This window comes from Pararge aegeria, chromosome 22 (assembly GCF_905163445.1).
Source record: "Pararge aegeria chromosome 22, ilParAegt1.1, whole genome shotgun sequence".
Taxonomy (NCBI): Eukaryota; Metazoa; Arthropoda; class Insecta; order Lepidoptera; family Nymphalidae; genus Pararge; species Pararge aegeria.
Genome location: NC_053201.1, coordinates 5574255 through 5601109, shown reverse-complemented (window position 1 = coordinate 5601109; position 26855 = coordinate 5574255). Strand labels below are relative to the sequence as shown.

Below are 26855 nucleotides of genomic sequence, written 5' to 3'. Positions count from 1 at the left end.
GATATGCTTCTAAGGTCTCCTTGAATGGAAAATGATAGGTGGTCTTAAAGTATTATATAAACAATAAGCAACTTTTAGTGCGCTTTGCGAAAGATTCGATTGCAACAGAATAATTGTTACACAGTAGCAGACTTGTGTTACGATTTAGGTGTCGTAAAATTTGCATACATTAACGCATTGTTAATACTTATTTAAGTATCTTGGGTTACATGATTAATATGCTTTGAGTTATCACTAGAGACGTATTAATGAGCTGCTAATATTTATTTTTAGTGACAATTACTTTATTGGTAGGCTGATTTTTATTCTAATTGTAGTGGCTTCGAACATTTAGGCTTACCTACTGGTCCACCAATTTTTTTTTTCTTGATATAAATGTCCTCGTAATGTAAGATGTGTTAATCAATATCTAAGAATCTATACCTACAAACAAGAATTGTTTAAGACCAAATTTCACTATGTCAGATTTTAAAATTATAATCTACCATAGTTTTACAGGTTTTGTTTTGTAAATAAACTAGTTTTACCCTGCCACGCTTCGCTATGGCACATTGTGATAGAATGGTTAAGAAAAATAGATAAAATCAATCCTTGATGCGTATTATTTATCATGCTAAAATTTCAGCCCGATGATTGCAGAACTTTTTGAGTTTTTGAAGCGTACAGAAACCAACATAACATTAGATGTCCCTCCTACTTCCAGAGGCAACCAGTATTATTTGGAAATTATAGATAGTTGCAATCATTGACTGCAAATCTTACATAAACTCTTCCGCACTTAAAGTTTTAGTAGTAGTACCTTTTAAAGCATTTTGTGGCCAAGCTTGTCCAGGGAAGTCCCTACTACCCCCATGCCTATTTAAGCTGCTAACCTGCGTTCCAGTCCGAAGGGTGTGATTTCGCAGGATGTGTTCCTTGCATGGCATTCAAAGTGTTCCTCTATATATGTAACAAATTATGGTTTTTCACTAACCATTAGGTTACCACAGCTTGGTCCATTATTTATTACTATAAAAAAACCTTTAGGATGTTATCAACAATTATAATTATATAAATAATTTTAAGGCCGCTACAATCTCCTCTAGGGCTAAAATTTATCTGATAGTAAGTGACCTTAATTTAACAAACATGAAACTTTTATAAAATTTTAAGTCTGTGAGAATTTTAGTATAAAATTTTCCTTTTTTAAATTAGCACCCCCGTAACCCCGATTTTGTGATTTAAACTTCATTCAATACATTCTTGTTTGCTCGTAACATAGCCCAAAGAATTCTGTCCAAATTTCATGTCTAAAAGAGTTTTAAATTTAGTTTTTTATGTTTTTTTCTAATCATTAACGCCCCTGCTATACACTTCGGAGATTTAAGTCGATGTATCCTCTACATGGATGCAAAATTTCAATTCAATCGGATGTATAGTTTAATAGTTTTAACGGAACAACCGTAAAAAACTCTATAGATTAATATATTATTAGTATAGACTTATGAATTGGTAAAACCAATTGGAGGAAAACCGATAATTTTTTGGAAACTTGATATTTCAGAAGATGGTCTCTGATATAATAATTATTTGTATTGATTAGTATGCGTTTTATGCGTGACCTCTGTTTTGGAAAAAGATAAAAATGGATTGTGGACAAGCCATTCTCGATGCTAAAACCTCTTTAAATAAGGCGTGTTGAAAAAATCTTTGTGGAACTAATTCATATTATTTAAGTTTTATACGCGCCTGAAAGCTATTGAGGGAAACTTCTTTAGACTAGGTCAGAGGCGCGCTATGCTTTAAAAAAACAAGGATTGATTACGGCCTGTGGCGTGCACTTCATAAAAGTACAGCAGCACTGCCTACCCAAAATTTTTGTATGTCTCATAAAGAAGATTATTTTTTCCATTACATGCCATCTTTCTTCTATATGCATACCCTAGTCAAAAACCCTGCGCACGCCACTGATTACGTCTTAAGATTTATAAGTCGAATTTCTGTCCAGGATAAACCGGACCACCACGATAATATGAGTTCTTTGATTTGTTATTTGTTGTTTGCTTTGTAATTATTCTACGTAAGTGCATGAACTGAAAGAAGTTTTGCTATAATCGCTTTATAGCAAAACTTAATATTGTTTGGTTAAAGTCAAAGTCAAAAATATCTTTATTCAAGTAGGCCCATAGGTGGCACTTTTGATGCGTACATAAGAATTACACGGTATGATGGCGATAACCACATTCTTAAACTTAAAACTAAAGCTACGAGGGTTCCAAACGCGTCCTGGTCTAAGAAGAAGCCCACAAAAAACTTAGCCGGGTGTTTTTTTTTTGTTATCACCATCTCACAATGTTATTTAAAATTATTAGAAGAGCAACCTGGTTAGAGCAATAATTTACACCCAAGCTTTTTCATCGATTAAGCTTATTATTATTATTAGCTTTTTGGTCCTTTATACCATAATAGGACTTTTCTATAAGCTTACGTTTAATACTAACTTTGAACTTTTTAAGAGACATCTCCAAGATGTCAATTGGTAGTTTATTGTATGCAAATATATTTGTTTACATTTTCTGGAAACTTGATAGCTACAAGAAGGTACTCGTACCAACTCTATTCTTCGGCCGGTAGATAACTATCTTGCGATGTTGAAATTTTATAATAATAAACAAAGCATCATAATAGTTTATAATTGTTTTGATGTTGTGCAATTTTAACGCCGGTATTGTAACTATATATTTTGTAAAAGCTATTTTAGTAAACTATTACTCACTGTAATTATGTAGCCGAGTGTTATAAAATATTTTTTTTGATAACGACTAGTTCTAACGAGTAGTTAGCCTTGTAGCTCGGAAACCTGATTTAATTGTACAGAGACATTTTTGTGTGAAGCGCCTCTATTATACAGTTAGTTTTTTTTTTCTCACCCGTTGTTACCCGTCTAGCACGACAAAAAATGTATGTGTTAATTAAAAATACGCAAAACGAATAGTCTGAATGTTTAGTAAAGATTTGGTTTGCATTTTTGGTTTATGGCGTCCGCTGATTAATCTGAGAGTTTTGGATTTTGTTAAAAAGGGTTAGATTTTCAGACATTTAGAGATTTTAACAGAGCAGTGGTGAGTGTTTTGGTCTCGTAAGTGCGAATTCCGGGTTCAATTCGGCTCTTATTGTCCTTCATATATAATTTCTGAATTTTCTCTAGTCTGGTCTGATGTCAGGCTGGAACACCGTGGATTGGTTATCTGTCACCCTACCGCCAAAGACAGGCCGCCAAGCGATTCTGACTACCGAAAACAGTTTTTACTAGTTCAGTTCCGTAGACAAATGGGTGTCGGTAAAAGGGTGTCGGGCGCCCCCGAACTAGATGGAGCGACGACCCCGAAAATAGGGAAAGTTGGCGCTGCTTGAAAGGGGCCTATGTCCAGCAGTAGACGCACATTGGCTGATGATGATGATGATGACAAATGGGTATTTGTATTGTAATAGTGACATCTGCATATCGTCTGCGAAAGGTGCAGAACTCATTTGTGGGACTGAGTATACGCTTATATAATATGATTCCTAAGGTAATTTTGGACCTACCAATGCATAAGTTTAAAGAATGTGTTAAAACACATTTATAACAGCGAGGTTATTATACAATTGATGAATTTCTTAATGACAAGGTTGCTTAAAAGCATCCGGCTCCGCTTTCATCTCTCACAAGATAGAAAAATGAATTTTGAAATGTAAAATGTAAATTGTTAATGTTGGAAAAGAGCAACTGCTGAGTTTCTTGCCGGCTTCTTCTCTGTAGAATCTGCCTTCCGAACCGGTGGTAGAGTCACACACACAGACAGACTTGACGTTTCAAAAGTGCTTATATTAGGCCTACTTGAAATAAATGAATTTTGAATTTTGAATTTTTTTTGAATAGACACCAAATATCTATAACCTATAGATTATATATATATATATTCATCTAAATAATTTGTAAACTTGCCATTTGTGGTTATTTTATTGCGCTAAATTTAATTAATTAAGTTACACATAGCGTACAATGTGTAAATTAAGTAATTAAATTTAGCGTTACGGTACGGTTTGTTATCCCGCTACCACATTAGACAGACTGCATCAAGAGCTTAATAGTAGTTAAAAAAAACGAATGGCATCTCATGAATTTCAGTTCAATGTGACATTTTAACTTAAATGATGTGCAGTTAAAGGTGCAATAAAGACTCGGATATTTCTTTTTATCATCCCAGAATTTCTAGTAATTACATTATAAATACAATGAGACATTACTCAGTAAGTATTTAAAATATATGAAATAAATTCTCGTTAAAGGTCTCATAATATTAGTTCCATAACTGTTTATTGGCCAGACGTTGTCATTTAGGCTGTAAATGATGTTCCTAAAAACTTTAGCTATCAGCTGTTTATTGTCAGCTGCGCTCCATCTTTGGATTTCCAGGGATAGGTACACATGCCCTATATATTATAAAGAAACAGGTATTGGATAGAAGTAGGCGTTACTTTGCGGAATTCCATGATATATTATGAAAATTAAGCTTAATTTGCTAACTCCGCGAAAAGCAGGAGAATCTATATGGTGTAATTTATAATTTCTTCAATTCTTATACTCCACACCAAAAAGATCTTCGGCAATATATATTTCGGCTTGATTGAAGAAATTATAAATTACACCATACAGATTCTCCTTCTTTTCGCGGTGTATAGCAAATTAAGCTTAATTTTCATAATAAAGAAACAGGTGATAGCCTGGTAATGGTTGGGACTTCGTACTCCGTTCCGTCACGACAGTGTTCGATCTTTGTCGACCTCCCTGGTGCAGCGGTGAGCGCTGTGGTTTTAAGCTGGAGGTCCCAGGTTTGGTTCCAAGCAGCGACAGTTTAGGAATTTATAATTTCCGAATTTCCTTTGTCCGCTCTGGTGGGAGGCTTCGGCCTTGGCTAATTACCACCCTACGGACGGTCGTTAAGCGATTTACCATTCCGTTGCGATGTCACGTATAAACCGATTAGGGATATGGATACATGATCAAATTTATCCCGAAAACCCTTCTAATATTATAAATGCGATTGAATAACCGATTGAATATTTTTTTATCTGTGCTAGAACCACTAGTTCATCTTTGCTATCCAAACGTTTAGTGGTTGCGTGGACGAGATCACTACCAGTGATAAGGCCGCCCTTACGCCTTATATTATAAGTTCATGAGTTTTGTTTATTTTTATCATTCGGGTAATAAATAGTTTTATTATAATTATTTAAATTTATATCACTATAATTAACTTACGCATTTAACCCAGATAAGCCTGAAACTAAAATTTTCTGAAAATTTTGAAAAAAGTTACATTATTTAGTTTATTAGATCTTATGCAACATAAAAAAAATTATGATAAAAAAAATTAAGTGTAAGGCTTTCAGGGAAACAGCCGTCCTATATGTAGGACAGTAGGATAATAAGAGGAAATAAAAGACCATTTATGACAAAACAGAATGTAATCAAAAAGTGTAGTTTATTAGATAACTATTGATTATATTACCCATTGTTATATGTAATTTACTAGATTAACACTATTTATGAATGATATGTTTCAAAACACTTGACACACACTCCAACATCACATTTCTTGCAACGTGTCAAACATTTTTTGTGACATTGACGACAGTGTGTTTGCTTCGATTGAGGAATAACCAGATGATTCATTTGGTCTTTACGACTATCAGCATGTTCATGATGGGAGGGTCGGCTAGGCCCTCTTTTGGCATTTTTTCTGTTTGATTCAATCAAAGCAATTGCTACCCTTCTGCGAAAGCCAAGATGATCCAGTTTTCCATGATTTATTTTATATAACTGCCATGCATTATGTTCGGCAAGATCAATCATGTGTGTGAGCAACGGCATGTACCATTTCTTACCTCGTATACCAATTCGGTAATGTGAAATATTTTCATCAGACCGATCCACTCCTCTAATATATTTGTTATAGATGGACACCATATGTGGTTCTTCTATTCTTTTTGTGGTTCTTCTATTCTTTCTTCAGTGGTTATGTCTCCAGGCAAATTCTTTTTGACAGCATATTTATTGCTCTCTGACACCAACAACGAAATAACATCTTCATCTAAGAAGTTTTCAAACCACTCAATTGGGCGCTTATCTTGGCAAGCGCCTTGAACATCTGGCCAATTCACGGGATTTTTTGCCAAGTCCCGTTTTCTCCATGCGTAGGTACGCCTACGTTTAGTTCGACCTGTAGAATCAGAAGGTTCTTCTTCTGTATCACTCACCATAATCTGCCCTTGAATCATTACTTCAGCCGGTTGAAGCAGAATGTTTCGTGGCAAATTATTCAAAGTTACATTATCTTCTTCACCCGAATCTTCGTCAGTGAGACAGTCAGGATCAACAGGAGGAGGTAGAATACATATCAGTCGTTCTCTATAATCTTCTTCATTATCAGAAACATTTTCTAAAGCATCTAAAATTTCATGCGCAGCTAACGGTCTGTAAAGAAAAAGTTGTATTATTGTACTAAAATCATGTATATTATCCTACTGTCCTATATATAGTACGCTAGTATTTGTAACAAGTTATACGTAATTTATTTATATTATTTTGCTAGAATATTTATTTAGTACAAAAGTTAAGGTTATCAACTAGATATTAACACAGAAAAAAACAACTCACGAGTAAAATATAACTTTTTATACATACCTGTCATTTGCCATGTCTGCAACGCACTTTTATTACACACTTATAAGGTAAAATATAAGGTAAAAACTGTTAAAATAACTGTCTTTTTATTTTTTCTAATAAAGCTGACACGTTTCTTACTGCAAATCATAAGACTAAATAATCTTAGATAAAGAGGGTATTCTGATGTTTTTTTTTATTTCTACTGTCCTAAATATAGGACAGTAGGCTTATCTGGGTTAAAATATCAAAGCGGTTATTACTGGAAAACTCGAATAAAATGACTAAAAATGAATCCTAGCCAGATCGATTTATCGCCCCCGAAACCCCCTGTATACAAAATTTCATAAAAATCGTTGGAGCCGATTCTGAGATTCCAATTATATATTAGATTTGCGCGTTTAAAGATAAAAGATAATATATTTAAATAATAATAATAATAAAATGTATGGATTATGATAAAACCGAGGGCAGATCAAGTACAAATTTAATGCAAATATTTTTAAAAAGTTATCGTTGACATAATTATGCTAGCTATTAATAGCACCGGTTGCAGATGCCTCATTTCTTACAATTAATGACAACTGCCTAGACTATTGCATCTTGCTTGCTTTATTTGGAATGGTACTCACATCTGTTACATTTATTTATTTGATGGGTATTTTTAATTGACACAGTTTTAATATGCAACATACTTTACATATTTTACTTTACTTTGTGTATAAGATTATTATATATGTAGTATTCATGTATATATTTATAAATATATTTATATGCACCACCAACGTCTTGAGCTGTGTTTTATGCCATCGGTTGCCTGGAAGATATCGCTATATAGCGATAAGACTGCCTAATTGGAAACATCGTGTAAACTAGTTATTTATAATTTTTCCTGTATTTTTATGGTGGTGTACAAAAAAAGTGCATTAATTTACTGATAACTAAACCAAAATATGCCCAACTTTGGGACCGCTACCTCTACGTCCCGTTGGTGGTGGAAAAAACTTGTTGCGGGGATGGGGTAACTAAGAGTTTGATTCGTGATCCCCGCTGTGGGGATAACCTGGCGCAAAGGTTGTCTATCGCTATACAGCGCGGCAATGCTGCCAGTCTGACAGACAATTTTGGCCCGGGAGTAACCAGGGTAAGGGCTTTTTAAGTAAGCCTATAAAAAAATAAAAAATAACTTACCCAACTGTTCAAACAACCTATGATATTTGAGCAAAAGACGTATAGGTGGATCACCAGCGAGATGGGCTGACCAGTTTAAAGAGTCCAACTCGTGCAGTTTCTCTACCATCGCTAAATTGTAGACAATTTAACTGTTCGAAGCTGAGATCTAACCAGGACCTTCAATAATAAAGGAATGACCATAGAGAGATGATACTCGTTATATGTCCGTTTAGGATTTATTTATCGCTGATTTCCTAGGTCTTAGTTATTTTGACAAACACTTCCATGTCATATTTGGGACAGCGCCGTATAACTGCCTGATTCCTAAAGAACTTCTTCTTCTATTGACTTCCGGTTTCGGATTCGTTAAGTCCTTAACAATTATTCATTGTAAAGTCAACATCTCCTGATGATGCTCCGGTTTCGGAGCGAAACGTGCGTAGAGGGTATATTGCCGAAGATCTGTTTGGTGTGGGGTATAAGGATTGAAGAAATTATAAATTACACCACACAGATTCTCCTGCTTTTCGCGTAGTATAGCAAATTAAGCTTAATTTTGATAATATTATTTATTTTTATTTAACTCTTTATTTGTACCCCACTATAAAGTTAGGAAAATTAAAGAACAATAGAAATACAAAGACAAGTAGAATTCAAAAGGCGGCCTAACGTTTAGTAGCTATCTCTGACAGGCTACCTTTGGATAAGGACAAGATGAGCGAGAGCGGACAGGTGGTGTAAAATTATTATAAACCTACATTCAAATAGCTAAATACAAATACATAAAAAAAATTGCACAAATATGAAAAATATAATAAATAAATATAAAATAATAAACCAATATATACTCAATCACACATAAATACTTAAGAACATATAGATAATTAACTTGAAAAAGTGGTTGAGTTTAATCATCCAATTTCGAACTCTTTCTTAGCAAGCTGTTGCCTGCGACTTCGTCTTTTACTTTAGTTTCTTTTTTTTTACATTATATTTATTAATTTTAATACCACTCTATAATAATTTGACAAAAATAATAACAATTACAAACTGACATTAATATTGTAATAAAAAATTACTTTAGGTTACATTATTGCAAATATCAAATCGTATATATATGTTATTAAGGAATAATTTTGCTTTCTATTTCTGGTTGGAAAAAAATGGTTAAAATCGGTCCAGTAGTTACCGTGTACAAGCAAACAAACAAACACCAAATCTACCAATCCGCACTAGGCTAGCGTAGTGGACTACGGCCTTAATTCCTCCTCGTTGTGGAAGTACACCCGTGCTCTGTAGTGGGCCGTTAATGGGTTGATGTGATGAAACAAACAAACCAAAAGCTTTGCTCATGTAAATACCTATTAGTAAAGAGAGTATAGATTGTGTTGAAATGACCTCCATAATTGTCAAAGATTTAAAAACTTTTATTTCCCCGTAAAAGTAAATAGAAAGGCATCCATTTAAATCCATTACAACTTAGTTATATTATTATCTATATGATTAAAAGACAAGTTCTACGATGCGCCGGTAGATAGTCGTTAAGTTGTAAATTCATGACGTGCATGTATCTCGCTGCAGTGTAGTAATTATAGGATTTTCCATCCCGTCCCGTCGTTTGTAGCTGCGAGTACATGCTTTGTGTCGCCCAAGGGCATCTGATCCCAGACTACCTGATTACTAGCATCAACGTTTTGTTTTTGTGCAGGTCCGGTAGATCTTACACAAATAAGGTCTAAGCACAGATATTTTGTTATCATTGTCAATTATTATTACGTCATGTTAGTGAGTTTATTTTTATTTATTTACTAAAGGAACACCAACAGCTTGTTCATAATACGTAGTAAAGAAAAATTACAAATATTTTGTTTCTAATCAGTGTGACTAGCCACTTAAAGGTATGCACAGCATTTAATACAAAATGACCGATATAAACAAACTATAATCAAAATACTAAAAGTTAAACGAAACTAATATTACATTAAGAAAAACTAAAAGAAAATAAAAGAAAACTAAAAATTACAATCCAAAAGTGCAGTCCGGATTGCTTTACAAAGTAGAAATAATAGCACGATTAAAATACTTAGGCGATTTAGAGCGGCAATCCTACCCAAATTCGTTCTACCGCTGTTTACATAAAGTCTTGCGAGTAGCAACTCTAGGTAATTTCTTCTTAGAAGACAATGAAAGGGTATGCAAAAGTTCAGGATCTTTCAAACTACCAATTACGAACTCCTGTAGAAAAGTCATAACAGTAATGCACCGTCGGTCAACGAGTTACTTAATAGTAACTAATTGACATCGCGCGGTCTTTTTAAAGGATTAATTGTTATCCTGGATACAGTGTCACCGAAAACATGAACATAAAATAAGAAGAAACATTTTCTTCATTTGGGACAAAATATCTGCTGTCATCACCTCAACCAAATGACGTCCACTGCTAAGGTCTTTTGTAGGGAGTTCCACAATACACGGTCATGGGCCGCTTGCTTCCAGCGGCTTCCAGCTACTCGCGTGTTTTTATGTGTTCTTCCTTTGTGTATCTTTTCTTTGTCTCTGTTGTGTCTTTCTTTCTTTCTTTTTTCTTATATTTTCTTTAGTTTGAAATTGATTATTGATCCCTTTGTTTTTTTCCATCCATCGTAGAGCAGGAGAGTAGTTATTTTCTATACTTTCCAGTGATCGGTTATTATTGACTTCCTTGTTTCCCGATAGACGTAAAGTTTTAAATCTGTATTGATTTCTCTCTTCTAACTTTTATCTAGTTTATCGAATAAGCACGCTCTTCCGGTCGGTATGGTACCATTTAAACTTTACTGACGCCGCTTAATTATATTATGTACTTTTAATTCGTAATAACAAGTGCATCATTATCCTATTTTCCGTTGATCGAATCAAATCATCGGCTGACTGGTATTTGGCTTTCAATTTAATTGGGCGAGTCACTCTTTGTAATTGCCGATATTCCCATCTCGGTAATGGTTCAATTCATCCGGTTTTGAACAGAATCATTACTTAGATACTATGCTGTATACTCCAAACTTCTATCCATACTAATATTGTATAATTCTTTTATCTATACTAATATTGTAAATACGAAACTTTGGATGGATGTTTGTTACTCAATCACGCCAGAATAGCTAGCTGAACAGATCTGAATGAAATTTAGAATGGAGATAGATTGTGTTATGGAACAGCGACTAGGATGGGATAGGTGGGATAAATTTGGGTTTTTATTTCAGACAGCAATATATAGTATGCTAATGATTTAATTCATTCGGTTTTTAACATTATCATTACTTACATATTATGCTGTAGACTAAAACTTCTATCTATACTTATATTGTAAATACGAAACTTTGGATGGATGGATTACTCAATCATGCCAGAATAACTGAACAGATACGGATGAAATTAAGAACGGAGATAGATTGATTTATGGAACAGATGATGGGATTGATTTGGGTTTTTATTTCAGTCAGCAATATATTGTATGGTAATGATTCAATTCATCCGGTTTTGAACAGAATCATTACTTACTATACTGTCGACTTAAACTTCTATCTATACTAATATTGTATAATTCTTTTATCTATACTTATATTGTAAATACGAAACTTTGGGTAGATGTTTGTTAATCAAGCACGCCAAAAAAGATGAACAGATCTGGATGAAATTTTTAACGGCGAATAGGCTACATTCTATCCCGGACATTTATCATTATCTTGTACATTTTGTTCAATTCCCGTGGGATAGATTTGGGTTTTTATTTCAGATATTTTAATGCTTTCTTCATAGTAGTATTTCATGGGTCAGAGAATATAACAGTATGTTCATAAAAATTAAAATTGCAACGCGAATGAAGACGTGGCTGAATTTGTACTACTAATCGTAAAGTACTACTAATACATTTTAGCCCTCGTTCGCATTAACACTTTTTCAACGCTTTGACGCGCGTTTTTCTACCTAACATATCGAATACACCCACGTATATTAATACGTGAACGCTCCTGTGTAAGTGCTTGGTCACTTTTTTTTTACTTTTCAAGCTTCTTTATCGGTCAACGGTCTGTTTTAAACTATACTGTAAAGGCCCATAATGATTATGTAATTTATCGTTGGAGAAACATCCTAGTGTGTTTTCGTGCATTGCTTTTTTAAACTTCAGTGTAAAAGAGGCCTATAGTTTTAATGTTATATATTCATCATTCCTTAATAATGCCCCATTGAATTAGCAATTTGGAACTGTATGTATAGTAAAACATTAACGGATATGAAGCGGCTATTTCTGCGGAGTTAGGAATTCGGCTTTCAATAATTTGCATTTCGTTTACGCTTCGGAGTGAATGTCAAATATTCGGAACCAGCTACGTCCTTGGATTGAAGCAGCATGGGGATGAGAGAAGCGGCCTGTGCTCGCAGCTTCGAAATTATTGTTGATGGTTATTATGACTATTTAAAGAGTTCAATTTTTAAGGCTGTGTGATGTGGTGATCTGTCACACACGTGAAGGTCGTGATACAGTGGTCGCCGTCCTTCCTGTACCAGTGTCGTAGGAGACTACTGAGGGAGTATAACGGAGAACGGGTAGCAGGGTCCTCTGTGCTCCTTGCATCTACTGCTATTACCAACCCGTCTTCCACCAAGTGGTCATTATGGACAAACCCTCCCGTTGGGCCTTTAGTCAAGCAGTTAACTGTTAGAGGCTTTTGATGATGATCAATTGTATTTACGATCGTCTTAACTGCTTCTATAATACAGTAGACAGCACCTGCTTCTCAGGTAGTTTCTCTGGTCGGGGATAAATGTTTAAGTAGTGGTTTTTTTACTGTTGAGAAATTCTCAGCACCATCCTTGAGGTCGTTGTCCACCCGTGCGCCTCCGAGAGCACATTAAGCCTTCGTCGCTTGCATACTAATTTTCCCAAGAATATAGCATTACATAGTTGACTTATTGTTTTATAATAGAGATAAAAGCACTCTAGCCTAACGATTCTCATGGCTTCAAGAATCCAGTTTCCACAGCAATGGGGTCTTTTACATGCAAACTCCTTAATTAGCCTTGTTCTGCGACCGCAACCAGGTTATGGTTGGTGTAAATGAAAATCATCAGAACGAACAAAGAGCCTGTGACTGTTATTTAAACACTTTTAAGCAGAAGAAGATTAATTGTATATAGAATTTTTACAGACTCACAAATCATACTGAACGCTTTTTGCATTCGTTTTAAATATAAGATTTTGGTTTGTTTTTTTTTGGTGTTAAGGGTGAATTTCGAAATACATTCCTAATTTCCTCATCGGCTTATTAATTTTCTTTAATGGATAGATAGATTAATGACGGTTGTCGGGTTTTAAAGATGATGATTCCCGAATATTTTTTCCTGACCTGGAAATAATATGCATTATGATCTGCAATAAAACAGCTACTATCTATAATTCCATTAAATTTGTACTGAGGAATAACAGCAGTTGTTTGAATAATCGTTTTAGTTCAACATTACATTAAATGTTAAAAATTCTGAAGGTTCCGCTAGACTTAGATAAAACGTAACCCAGTTTATGTAAGTATGTTTCGCTTAAACTTCAAGATCCTTAGCTCTCAGAGTATCGGTAATATATTCTCTTATAATACGAGTCCATTTCAGGTATCCTAGTGTGCGTGACGAATTGACTGGAATAGAGAATGGGCACCGCCGATGTAATAATGATAGGTTTATCGGGTATTGCCTTCAAAGGCTTTATCGTAAATTGCTTTGACATGTAAGCTGTGTTATTTGCGAAAAGTTACGTGAAGTCTTGATAAAAAAATATGTGGTGCCTCAATTATTAAATTGTGGTCACCTGCGATTAAATGTCAATAAAATTATTTTGATAAAATATAACACAAGACATTAATTACCACGTTTATTACCATTGTTTGGTTACCTGTGATAAGATTAATGACAGTTAATTTACAATAACTTAAATATTGGAAATTATTTAAAATTGGCAAAATAAACCCAACTTCCTAAAATAATCCGTATCAAATCTTAATATCCTCTACTTATCAATAACATTCTATTCTTAAATTAGTACCGTTTTGAAATAATAAAGAAAACTTAAAATTGAACAAAAACTTTGGTTTCCGATTTCCCATAACTAAAGTGAGTTTATGCTCAGCTAGTCAAACGGAACGCACTATCACTAACTATTGCGATTGAACTATGATAATTTGTATGGAAAATAACTTGTCTTGAGATACGCTTAAGTATTTTATACTCATTCCTTCGTTTCTAATTATAGATCTTCTGTATATTTAACATAAATTTTTTGTCAATGTGCGTTGCATAGTGTAGAGAATATTTCCATTTGAATGTTCTAGTAAATGACATCATATCTGCCAGTAACTCCGATATGCAAATATTTATGCATAGATTGAGATTTGAAGAACTTTAAAGTTCTCAATTCTTTACATGAGTATCTAGCGCTTTAGTAAGATCATTTATAACGTTTCCGATTAGGATGAGTGCAACAATTTCTACATTCTCCATTACACTTTGATAGTCTAAATTAATTGGAAAACTTGTTTAATTAAACACCATTGAAATAGATGTTAGAATTCCAACATCTATTTTCAATATTGACTTATAGATGCTGCTGTTATTAACTAGCTTAATAACTCTGCCTTAGGAGCCGCACTGCTGCAATGGGTCGCCAGACGTTAATAAACTGCCACTAATAATAATCTGCTTCATGATTAAGTTGCACTATAAGGAGTGGCTTTGTAATTATTTTAATTCATTTTCTATCTTCGGGAGTTTAATAAGCTTTAAGCGGAAAAGGTACATTTATTATAATAATTAGTACCGAGTGTTCACTTTAATACTAAGGATAGATTTACAATCAATTTTCTTTTGATAGCACTTTATAAATCTACAGATCGCGTATGTTGCTTTTGCATTTATTGCCGCGGTCAATATCAACAGGATTCATACTCGTATAATCAACCAATTCGATTAAGCATGCGTAATCGTTGCGTATCTATATGATTGCCATTTCTTGAAAGCCTTGCCCATGTGACTTGTCCATGTATGCAACTGCGAGCTTATTCGCAACTTAGTTATCCTGACAATTTAAATGCACAAATACCACCATCAAGGTGCGCTAGAGCGCGGAGGTTTTTCGATTCGTCGATGTAAAAGTTTGAAGTCCACATCGTTCAGTTAGATGCTTCGCGTCGCATAATCGGGCACCGTGGCGCCTCAGTTTGCTCGCGCTGCCCGCGCAGCTCACTCGTACGTAAACCTTCGCGCGCTGTACGAACAAATAATCGACTTTCCGTTACGAATTTGGAACGTTTTACACCGGTAATGTCGGTTTAACTGTCGTTTTTGAACGCGTGTCTGTTTGACCATCCATAATTCGCATTGCGATTCCAAGGAGACATACTTCACTTTGCTAAGTTTGTGTCTTAACGTCTGTGAGGAAACGTGTGTAGCTCTTCCTGCCCTGTGGTATTTGCGAGCATAGTGTCTATTCAGTGCAGTGGAATGTGAGCAATGAGTTTGTGGAAGTGCTAAGTTCGCTAAGTTAAACTGATCACATAACAAAGAGTTGATTCCGTGATTGGTATTCATCTGGAGCGCTTGATTTACACACCGATTGGCCATATCTCACTTGTTATATGGTATGCTACCTTTTTATTTCACAAGTTTTTGTCAAAAAACTTTGTAAGTGTTCGTTCATAACGCTAAAGTTAATAAGACTAACATTGCTGTACATACAAATCGAAAGAATAAAGTAAAAGAAACCATCGTCAAGGTTCTCAAACAAGATTGCAGGTATTCCAATAAGAAAACAAAGTTTATCGTGTAGGTATTTCGTTATTGTGGCCCAATGATAACAAAAAGGATCTAAACGTGCTTAAGTGCGAAAATAACGAATGCTTTAAGAGAGTTATTTGTTGAGTGATTCTTAGAAGTAAACCAAAACTATTTGGCGATGACATTGAATCGAAAACGAAAATAATGATTAAGCAAGTAGGTTTATATCAAATAGAAACCGGAGGTCTCCTTGAAAATATATTAATTAACGTGCAAAAGAATGATTCGACAGTTCGTACTTGAGAGTGGGTCAGAGCATTTATTAATTGCGAATCGACGCTTGCAAGTGGGACCGGCATTGTATGCGAAATGTTCCAAAGTGGAACTTGTAATTTCCGTTCACTTTTTAATCTATGTAAACCGCAACTTATCTGCGATGCGAAGGTTGTAGGCTATGTTTGCTTTAATAAAAAATCTTATATCTTATCATCACAAACATCTAGATGTTTTATAAATAGGTAGGTACTTACTATGAAAGTTATAAAATCTTTCTAGATTCCCATAGAACCGGTTTATAATTATATTTCTTTAGTCCATTTAGAACCTTTATACTTCTTTTTTAAATTACTAGGTACTATTCATGGTACAATCTTGATGCGTAAACTGTCTATCGAAGCAATTTTTTATTTACAACTTAAGCTTGAGTTTTCACTTTCTTTATCGAAAACTACGTACATGAATCATGCGTTTCATATAAAAACATTTCAAAAAGATTTTGTATGAAACAAACGGAATTGCTGATCGTTAAGGGAATTCTATATGTTGCAATAAATCAAACAAAAGGTTTTTTTAACGATTGACCTACTGATTAAAAATCAGATAGACTCACCTATATTTATTAATAAATAATAGTTAATAAGATCATCCGACATTAGTAAGATTTTAAGTTAGCTCACTTTAAATAAGACGTGAGAACGTTTTTCTGTTTATAAATAACTCCACGTTTAGCCTTATTTTTTTAAATATTTTGCTATATTACAATTCCAAAATGTCCAATTCATTATAGTGCAATTTTAACTAGCTACAAGAAATAAAGTACTTGTAGTTTTTGTTTTTATGTAACTTCCTCAAGTTTATTTCATAGAAAACAACTAAGAAAGTAAGATTTATGAAGAGCGTGTAATCTGAAAAGGTAAAGTAAGATTTATCGACCCTCTAAAGTTCTACCTTGTCAATTATTGCTATACGCCCTTTGCCCTTCGTCACGAGTTCTGTAAACTATCTTGATCTCTGTTTCGGTTGGGTCCCAACTTTCTTTCATACTAAATCTGATATGGCAATAACATTATCCAGACCAACTTCACGTGGTAGAGTAAATTTTGCAATTCAAATTGCATTATGATTTATAGGATTTCGCATCGTATCTATTTGATTCATGCCTGTTCAAATCAATGAAACTGAAGTTTTAGTATATTTTTTGTCATATTACCCTCTTTTTGTATTGAGAGCTTGATAATTTTTATTCAAACGAATCATTTTGTTATCTAGGGTAAACTTTGGGATCGGCTTTATGAGTTCGGTAATTTTTAACTTATACCTGATATGGCAAAATGGGGTTTGGCAGGTTCTATGAAATTTTTATTTGGTATCGAACATTTTGACCGCTTACAATTCATAAGCGGTCAAAGTTCAGGGCAGTCGTTATAAAATTAAGTATTAAAGTGTTAATGTGAGATTGTTTCTTCAAGAACCATAGATAGAAAATTGCAGATCTTAATAGAAACGACATCATTATAGAAAACTTTCAGGGGACAGCTTCATTTGTTCACTGTCACTAAGTTTTATCGTATTCGTATCAGATTCAAAAACACCATTAGTAGATTCTAAATGGCCGACGATGTTTCGAGAAGTGTAAGCATAGGGGAGATTAAAATTTATGATAATAAGTAGCTTGAAAGCTTGACATCAGTGCAGACTATTTGTCGACCCCCTCTCGAGGTTGTCAGTTATTTACATCCGCACCTTGAACCTCACGAACTCAGTAAATTACCGTGTTTGAATCTTAGATTTTGTAATAACTTATTTATGTTTTAGCGCAATACGAATGACATAAGCTTCTTAGCTTTTCTATCAGAATCATATTGAACAAATGTACAGTGATAATGAAATCGACTAAGTAGAACGATGTTGTAATAGTTGTAATACTGCTCACTGCCAGTGGTGGCTTCTACTTTGCCCGGCAGATATTAACGTAAATGGAGAATTTCTCAAATATGAGTTGTAAATAGTTTTTTGAATATGCAGCGCTATTCTGCATATATAAAGTGCACGCTACTGCACAATGTACAAAATAAATCCCCGATTGCAATTTAGTATTATTTATTAAAAATATGTTCACTGTAAATATCTATTAGGCAATAACAAGATTCAGAGTTTAACCAACGTGAAAGGTTCATCTAATTGTAGTTTATTTATCGACCCCCCGCGTTTGTCAGTTATTTGTATCCGCACCTTGACCCTTCGTCACGAACATAGTAAAGTATCGTGATCTCTGTCTTAGATTTGACAACAACTTTCCATTGTGCTACAGCATGAATGGCGTTGAGGTTGTTTAAAACACTTTTACTTGACAGGACCAATTTCACAAAACGTGTCGACGCCTACTACGAATACTTTTTGCTATGATGTCCTAGTATTAAATCAGGATTTGCTTAGATATACACTGGAATGATAAGTTATAAGCTTTTAAACTTTCAGCAATAATTTTTTTTTTATACTACGACAATACACACATCAAAGTCAAAGTCAAAGTCAAAGTGACAAGACACTGAAAATGTTTGTGTGATGAGCATGAATGCATGCTCATCACACAAACATTTTCCAGTAGTGGGAATCGAACCCACGACCTCGGACTCAGAAAGCAGGGTCGCTGCAAACTGCGCTAATCGGCCGTCTAACTCTAGCCAGTGGAAGAGTTTGAGAGGAAAGGAGAATAGGAACAACAATATTCAAACACAGATTACCTAATTAGTTCAGGTATATAAGGATATTCTTTAGCTGAGTCGTGCTTTAATTAACGTTGGGACTATGATAACACAACTTAAAACTTTTACCGCTGTTTTCATTATGAACAACTTTCCCAGACCAAAGACAATGAATATTAATTGTTTCCTGCGGACCGCAATGAGAATACTATGTTATAAATGTAAAATATTATAATATTAAATATGATTTAAAGTAGGTACAGTTTATTTGGTTAAGAAGAATAGCTTAACTAGTAGTCTGTAGTATAATTGAATTATAACAATTTATTATTACAATTTAAAACACGAATAAGGAAATACGTTAGGAATTCATAATACGTATTAATCTAATAAAATGTAATATAAAACGTAATACTAGCAGGTACTGTTAAAATAAAAAAGGTTTGCATAATGCGTTGAATGTGAAGTTAGGAATGTATAGTGGTGACGCCATTTTTACTTTCGGGGAATCATCACCATAAAATGGTATTTATTTTCTTTGTAAATTTAGTGGACTGTATATTTTAGGTTTTGCTGGATTCTTTTCCCCTTTTTAATGTTTAAACTATGGCTTTAAAGGATATAGAACAAGGGATAACTAGGGTTGGACAGAAAAGTATTTGCACGTGGACTTACAGTTCGTCGTAATGCAGTTCTCTTGATTTCTCGTCACTTCACAAGGTTTCACAGGTTATCACTAAACACTAAAGCACTGATGTAGGTTTAAATACTATTAATCGTCCAGTATAAGGTTCTTTGGCCGGCCGACCATGCGGTTTTATTGAATGGATGAGCGGAAGATTGACGTGCGTTTGCCGCGGATATAGGTGTGCAACTAATTGGCGGCGTGATGCGGGCAGATAAGGATGCGGAAATATAAAAAATGGAGGATGGAAATCCATAGTGTAGCCATTATCTATTACTTCGACCACAGATTAATGAGGATTTATCAAGCATCCCCCCGGACATGAAGGAACCCTTCATAAAACGGATATAAACATAATTGCAACTTATAATACGACCTAATATTGTAAGTATACTATACAAGAGTAATGCATAAAGAAAAATAAAATAAATTAACTAAAACATAATAAGATTAAATGAGAACTAGTGATAAAATTATTGAGTTGGCAGCGGACATAACTTAACGATAGGCCGGATATAAGTCCCGTTCTTAGTTTTTATTTGAACTACGCGGACAACTCCATCTTTGCCAGGTAGCACCTTAGTAATGACCCCAAGTGGCCACTGTAAGGGCGGCGCGTTTTGTACAATAACTATCACAACAGTCCCTATTGTAAGCGGATTCGTGGGAGTGTTCCACTTTTGACGCACTTGCAAATTGTGCAGATATTCCGTTCTGAATCTCTTCCAGAATGACTGAACCAGAGAATCCAATAAAGAAAATCTAGACAAAAGACCAGCGCGTTCTCCAGTTACGTCTGGAGCTGGAATGAATTCCAAAGGTACGGTTGAAAGAAAATGCGAAGGCGTTAGCGCGGAGGGTTCAGAGGGATCTGAACTTAAAACATACAGAGGTCGACTGTTAAGTACAGCCTCAATTTCATTAAGTACAGTAAGCATTTCCTCGTATGTCAGAATTTGTTTGCCGATTACGCGAAAAAGTAGAGTTTTAACACTTTTAATATTACTCTCCCAGACTCCTCCAAAATGGCTTGCAGTTGGTGCATTAAGTTTCCAATCTATACGATATTTAGCTAATTCGGAACTAAAGTCCTTATAATAATCTTCTGACTTTAAAAAGGTATGTAACTCATTCAAATAAGCCTTGGATGAAACGAAATTGGTCCCTTGGTCTGAATACAGGACTTCGCAATTTCCTCTCCTGGCCTGGAATCTTTTAAAACAATTTAAGAAGGCGGAGGAACTCAGATCAGAGGCTAGCTCTATATGAACCGCCTTTGTAACCAAACAAACAAATAGGCATATATATGCCTTCTGACTACGTATGCCGCGTTTCCTAGTCAATGTGATATAGAGAGGTCCAGCGTAATCTACACCTGTGTGTAGGAATGCCTTACTTTTCTCTATCCTACACTTAGGAAGGTCAGACATAAGTGGAAATGTAGGCTTAGGATTATGCCTAAAACATGCATTGCACTTATGTATGCGTTGACGTACCACACAACGAGCGGATATTATCCAATATTTTTGTCTCAATATAGACAGAAGCAATTGAGGGCCAGCGTGTGAATGATTACGATGATAGTGATCAATTAACAGATCTATTATGTGTCCCTTCTTGGGTAATAAAATTGGGTGTTTATGCGAGTAATCTAACGACGAGTAAGCAAGACGTCCACCCACCCGAAGAATGTCCTCAGAAACAAAAGGAAATAATTTTCGTAATTGTGACGAACATGGTTTATTATTTTTAATGTTGTCAATATCAGTCTGAAAGACTGAGCGTTGTACTGTGCGAATTATCAGTAATTCAGCTGCATTGATATCTTCAGCTGTAATAATATCTCTGCGCGGAAGTTTTTTCATGAATCTGAGTACATAAATCGTGGCGTGAAGAAATTTAGTCCAAGAAGAACATTTAGATCCAAGCTTTATAATTGTATATTCATCGTGCGATATTATTAAGTGCGTTGTAGTTTTCTCCTCAGGTAATGAAGAAACCTGATGAGAGGAAAACTTTATTATGGGCCACTCTTCTGAAGATAAAGACAACCATGGGGGACCCTTAAACCAAAGGTCGTGTTTTGAAAACTGTGTGGGCATAAGGCCACGAGACACACAGTCCGCGGGGTTTTGAACACCAGGTATGTGATAAAAGTTCACCTTAATTGATGTCAATAGCGTATGAATTTGAGAGATGCGGTTAGCCACATATGTATTAAACCTGTGTGGCGAAGAGAGTGCCCAACAAAGGGCGACTTCTGAATCAGAAAACGCGAGTACTTCTTTTATTTTTATGCGGGTTGACAATATATTATATACTGAATTTACAAGTCGAGCAAGCAATACTATTCCATTTAACTCTAACCTAGCTAGCGTGACCGTTGGTTTTACCGGTGCTACGCGGGATTTAGAGCAAATAAGTGTAATTATAGGCCTTTGATTTCTGTTTTTAACGTATAAGTATAAAACAGAGCCAAATGCTTGCTCACTAGCGTCAGAGAATGCGAGAAGATAAATTTCAGAAGTGTCTTCTATTCCAACATGACGAGGATACTTAAGATTCTGAATAATAGGCAGTTCAATTATATAATTTTGCCATCTTTCACATATGTGTTGAGGGGGACACTCGTCCCATCCTATTTTTAGAAGCCATAACTCCTTTATGAGTAATTTAGCGAATAAAATGACTGGACCAACAAGACCTAGAACGTCATAAAGACGCGCGGTAGCTGAAAGTATAGCTCTTTTGGTACAATCACCTTGCGGTTGCGAAACTCTAAAAATAAATTCATCAGATGCGGGAAGCCAATGAAGACCAAGAATCTTAAAAGAGTCATCAGTGTCAAGAGAGATCGACTCAGATTGGCGGTGAAATGAAGGAATGTGTCCGAGCAATTCAGTCGAATTGCTGGTCCATTTCACTAAGTCAAATCCACCAGCCTTAAACAGTTGTATCAACTCTTGAGCTATCTTTACCGCTTCATCTAGAGATGAGGCGGAAGAAGCTAGGTCGTCCATGTAGACGTCTCTCTCAACCACTGATGCAGCGAGAGGCCATTGCTGGCGCTCGTCACTAGCCAGCTGGCGCAGTGTGCGTAATGCCAAAAAGGGCGATGAGCGGAGACCAAAGGTCACTCGAGTAAATTCATACATTTCAAGTGGGTCCTTTGGTGAAGATCGATAAATAATGCGTTGATATTTGCGGTGCGGAGAATTGACATATATAGACAAATACATTTGTCGGACGTCAGCAAAAAATGCGATGCGGAAAATGCGGACATTCAAAAGAATGTTAAATATGTCTGCTTGCAAATTGCAACCAGTATACAAAATATCATTTAAAGATAATTTCCTATTTGCGGAGGGTTCTTCTATTTTAAGAAGAGAATAATCAGTGGGACAAGAACCATCTAGTACGATTCGTACCTTGGTACTCTTGTCTTCGCGTATCACTGGATGATGCGCTAAGATATAACCTGGTGAAGCAGGTTCATCAGGTGGTAAGCGTTGGAGGATACCCTTATCAAGGTAATCCTTAATAACTTCATTATATCTAATATGAAGTTCGGGATCTCTAATGAATCGTTTTTCCAGATTGAGAAAACGCTTCTTTGCGGTAAAATACGAATCACCTAATAAATTAGGATCTTCTTTAAAGGGAAGATCTACCGAATATGCTCCGTCCTGTTGGCGTACAGTGGAAGCCGTATATATGTCCTCACACCTTTGTTCATCAGGACTTAAGAATTTGCGGGAAGGAGGCTCTTCTATTGTCCAAAATCTCTCTAACATTTTATCTAAAGGTTCACTCGTGAAAAAACACAAAGCGCGGGAATTATTAGGTTTAGATAAAATAGGTGCATCGCCCATAATTATATAACCCAAAGAGGTTTCAAATGCGGAAGGCATATTTTCATAACCATTTATTTTATCAGCCATTGCTATTTTGCGATACACATTTACCCCTAGTAATATATCAATTGGACCAGGTTCTGCGAAATCATCATCAGCCAGAGGTAAATTTTTAATAAGACCATCAATGGCTGTGATGTCTACATGAGAGTCAGGCAGTTGAGAAGTGATTCGCTCAACTACAAGAGGGCGTATTGAGTATTCATTCGCGTCATTAAAACGAGATTTAAACGTAAATTCTGAAACACCAATTATTTTTTGCGATACTCCGCCGATGCCTTGAACTTCAGAAAAACGACTCTGAAAGCTAATAGGTAGCGAATATTTTTCACAGCAACTAATTGAAACGTAATCTCTTTGCGATGCGGGATCCACTAGGCATCTTATAAGATGTGCACAATTATTTTTGTCATACACTCTTATTTTCGCAGTACCTAACAAAGTGGTTGTTGTGACGCGTTCTAAACAATCATATGATACGTTACATACCAAAGTGGTATTTGTGGTCTGAGATATAAAATTATTTTTATTTAGTGTATTTTCACTAGAGGAGCTTGTCGAAGGTGCCTCAGTAATAACTGATGACACGCGAGGCGAATTAATTGTGTTAGGAGATGAGGGCGGTTTACCTATGTTAGATTTGGACGTTTTAGGTAATAAATCTTTAGCGTTGTAATTGTTGCGTTCAAAATGCAATTCAGTATGATGTGATGCCGATGAGCACCTTTTACAGTTTCGCTGAGAAGAGCAGTTTAAAGTTTTATGATGAGTCGATAAACATCGGTTACAAAAGTTATTATTTTTTACATGTAAATGCCGCTCATGCGGAGACAACTTCATAAATGCAGGGCAAGAATAAAGATGTGTGTGTTGACCAATTTTACACAAACTGCAAGCTGCACTATTTAAAGTATTTACAGTTTCTGTACTTACAAAACTTTTGGTAGAAGGCTTCGAAATCGAATTCCCCTTATATCTATTTTGAGGTAATTCTAATCCTTTATTAAGAGAGCGCGACATTATTTTATTCTGTTCCTTCACAAATTCTATAAGACTCCTATAGGTAGGAATTTGTTTTTTGCGATTTATTATCTCAAACATTTTAACTGTATCAGCATCTAATTTAAGCGTGGCTAAGTGAAAGAATATAAAATCAGTAAGATCGATTTTTAATTGTTTGAGAGCTTCTACTGAAGAATTAAATGTATTTATAAAGCTATCTAATGAATTAGCATTAGTACTAGCAAGCGGTTTAAATTGCAATAATTGGTTTAAATAAGCGCAGGCTAACGAACGCGGATCGTCGTATTTTTGTATTAACGCCTCCCAAATAATAGGATAATTTTCTGCGGTGGCTGGCAATCCTGCACATACAGATGCGGCTTTCTCTTTTAACCTACCAACTAAATAAAATACCTTTTCATTATTGGTTAAGTTAGGATTATCATGTATCATGTTTTTAAACTGCTGGTAGAACAAAGGAAATTTAGTTAACTGACCGTCAAACTCCATTAAGTCTATAGGCGGAAGATGGGATTTTAATTTAGGAAAACTAGAGATAGGACGTGCGCTGTCATTCTCTGAACTCGTATTATCAACATTAGAGTGACGCTCCATTATTTGTTTGACATAGCAAAACATTTCTTCAAATGAAGTCCACGATTGGTAATTAATCATAGCCTTTGGATTCAACATTAACTGCGCCTCATTGAATAAATCTAAATTTAACTCAAACTCTTTGCGTAAAGTGTCTATGTTTGAAGCCTGAGACAATAAAGAAGGCAGCTTACTGCTGTCCGATTCGACTTGAATAGCGGTGTCAAACATTCTTTGCATACGAGCAAATATAACGTCCCGTTTGCCTTCCAACAACCGTAACTTACATTCTTCCTTGCTATATGGACTTGGTGAAGAAACCGACTCTGGTTTATTCATTCTGAAGGAGTAAACCGAATTATAAAAATAAAAATATAATAAAAAGGTGTATATGTGTTTGCAAATGCGTCAAGAAATGCGTAAATATATAAAGTAGTTGCAGTCTTATAATAATAAACACACAACCCCTTTATAGACGCGAGCGGTTAAATACAAGTGTTATAATGCTATTTTAAAAACTAAACCGGGCAAAGAACTAGGTATAACAATTAACAAGTTAGCGGTCATGCGTGACCTTGAATGCAGCGAGCGACAAAAACGACTGCGGCCGAGCGCATTGTTTGGTAGGTATGATGCGTTTGAAATAGATATCTTTACCTACGATTCATCCGTTTTTAATACTAAGTAGCGGGGTAAAACTATATAGAAATACTAAGCAAGCGGTGCGGAAAAGAGATATATAATTATAAAATACTTAGTACTTCTTTACTTAGTAAACAAAACGTTAAATCTATTATGTAGACAATATCTTAGCGGTATTAAACTTACAAACTGAACTAGTGAATACCTACAATATGGCGTACTTTAAGTTGCATAGACTAATAATAATTCCGAACTTTAAAGTCATAGAATGTAATGATTAACGATAATTTAAATCCTAAAATTATGAATTTAAATCGAATCGGCCGATCTTCGGATCGAATGACTAAAATTTATGAAATTCGATGGAAGTGATCAAATATTTTTTATGAAATCCGGCTCGAAGGACCAAATTTTATGGTGACGCCATTTTTACTTTCGGGGAATCATCACCATAAAATGGTATTTATTTTCTTTGTAAATTTAGTGGACTGTATATTTTAGGTTTTGCTGGATTCTTTTCCCCTTTTTAATGTTTAAACTATGGCTTTAAAGGATATAGAACAAGGGATAACTAGGGTTGGACAGAAAAGTATTTGCACGTGGACTTACAGTTCGTCGTAATGCAGTTCTCTTGATTTCTCGTCACTTCACAAGGTTTCACAGGTTATCACTAAACACTAAAGCACTGATGTAGGTTTAAATACTATTAATCGTCCAGTATAAGGTTCTTTGGCCGGCCGACCATGCGGTTTTATTGAATGGATGAGCGGAAGATTGACGTGCGTTTGCCGCGGATATAGGTGTGCAACTAATTGGCGGCGTGATGCGGGCAGATAAGGATGCGGAAATATAAAAAATGGAGGATGGAAATCCATAGTGTAGCCATTATCTATTACTTCGACCACAGATTAATGAGGATTTATCAAGCATATAGTATCTACTTACTACTAAATTCTAATCTATAGATATTGAATAGATGTAATACAATTCTTATAAGTGTTTAATTATAATATTGATTTGCAGTAACTTTACGTTTATCAACTGCAACGCTGATGAAACCTGATGATAATCTTGTAAATCTAAGAAAAGATTTCATTACCGCTTACAATTCATTAGCTAATTCTATGTAACCAAAGCTACGGTTTAAATAAATGAACCAAACTGCGTGTACCAGTTAATAAATTCGTCGTAACAATACTTAGAGCGAGACGAAAGATTTTCATAGTAATTGCTTTATTAACCTGCCTTGCGTAATGCAGGATGCCGCGTGTAACAAAGCAAACTTCCACTTCCCCGAATGTCGTCGTTTGTTTTCTTTTATTTTCTTCGCACAACGCCTGCGACTCCCGTTCATTTTTAATTTGTAATGT

The 26855-nt window shown here is 35.1% G+C and overlaps 1 protein-coding gene across 3 annotated transcripts in view; it reads left to right on the top strand.

Annotated features, from left to right (window-relative positions):
• LOC120633617 overlaps positions 1-26855 on the top strand; it is a 383246-nt gene that overhangs the window by 51195 nt on the left and 305196 nt on the right. For 2 of the 3 annotated variants that reach the window (XM_039903865.1, XM_039903864.1), the window contains exon 1: positions 15126-15528. The exons of the other annotated variant lie outside the window; for it this stretch is intronic. The gene's annotated coding sequence lies outside the window, so the exon portion shown is untranslated. Of the gene's footprint in view, positions 1-15125; positions 15529-26855 lie in introns of those variants that run through there. 3 annotated transcript variants of the gene reach the window in all.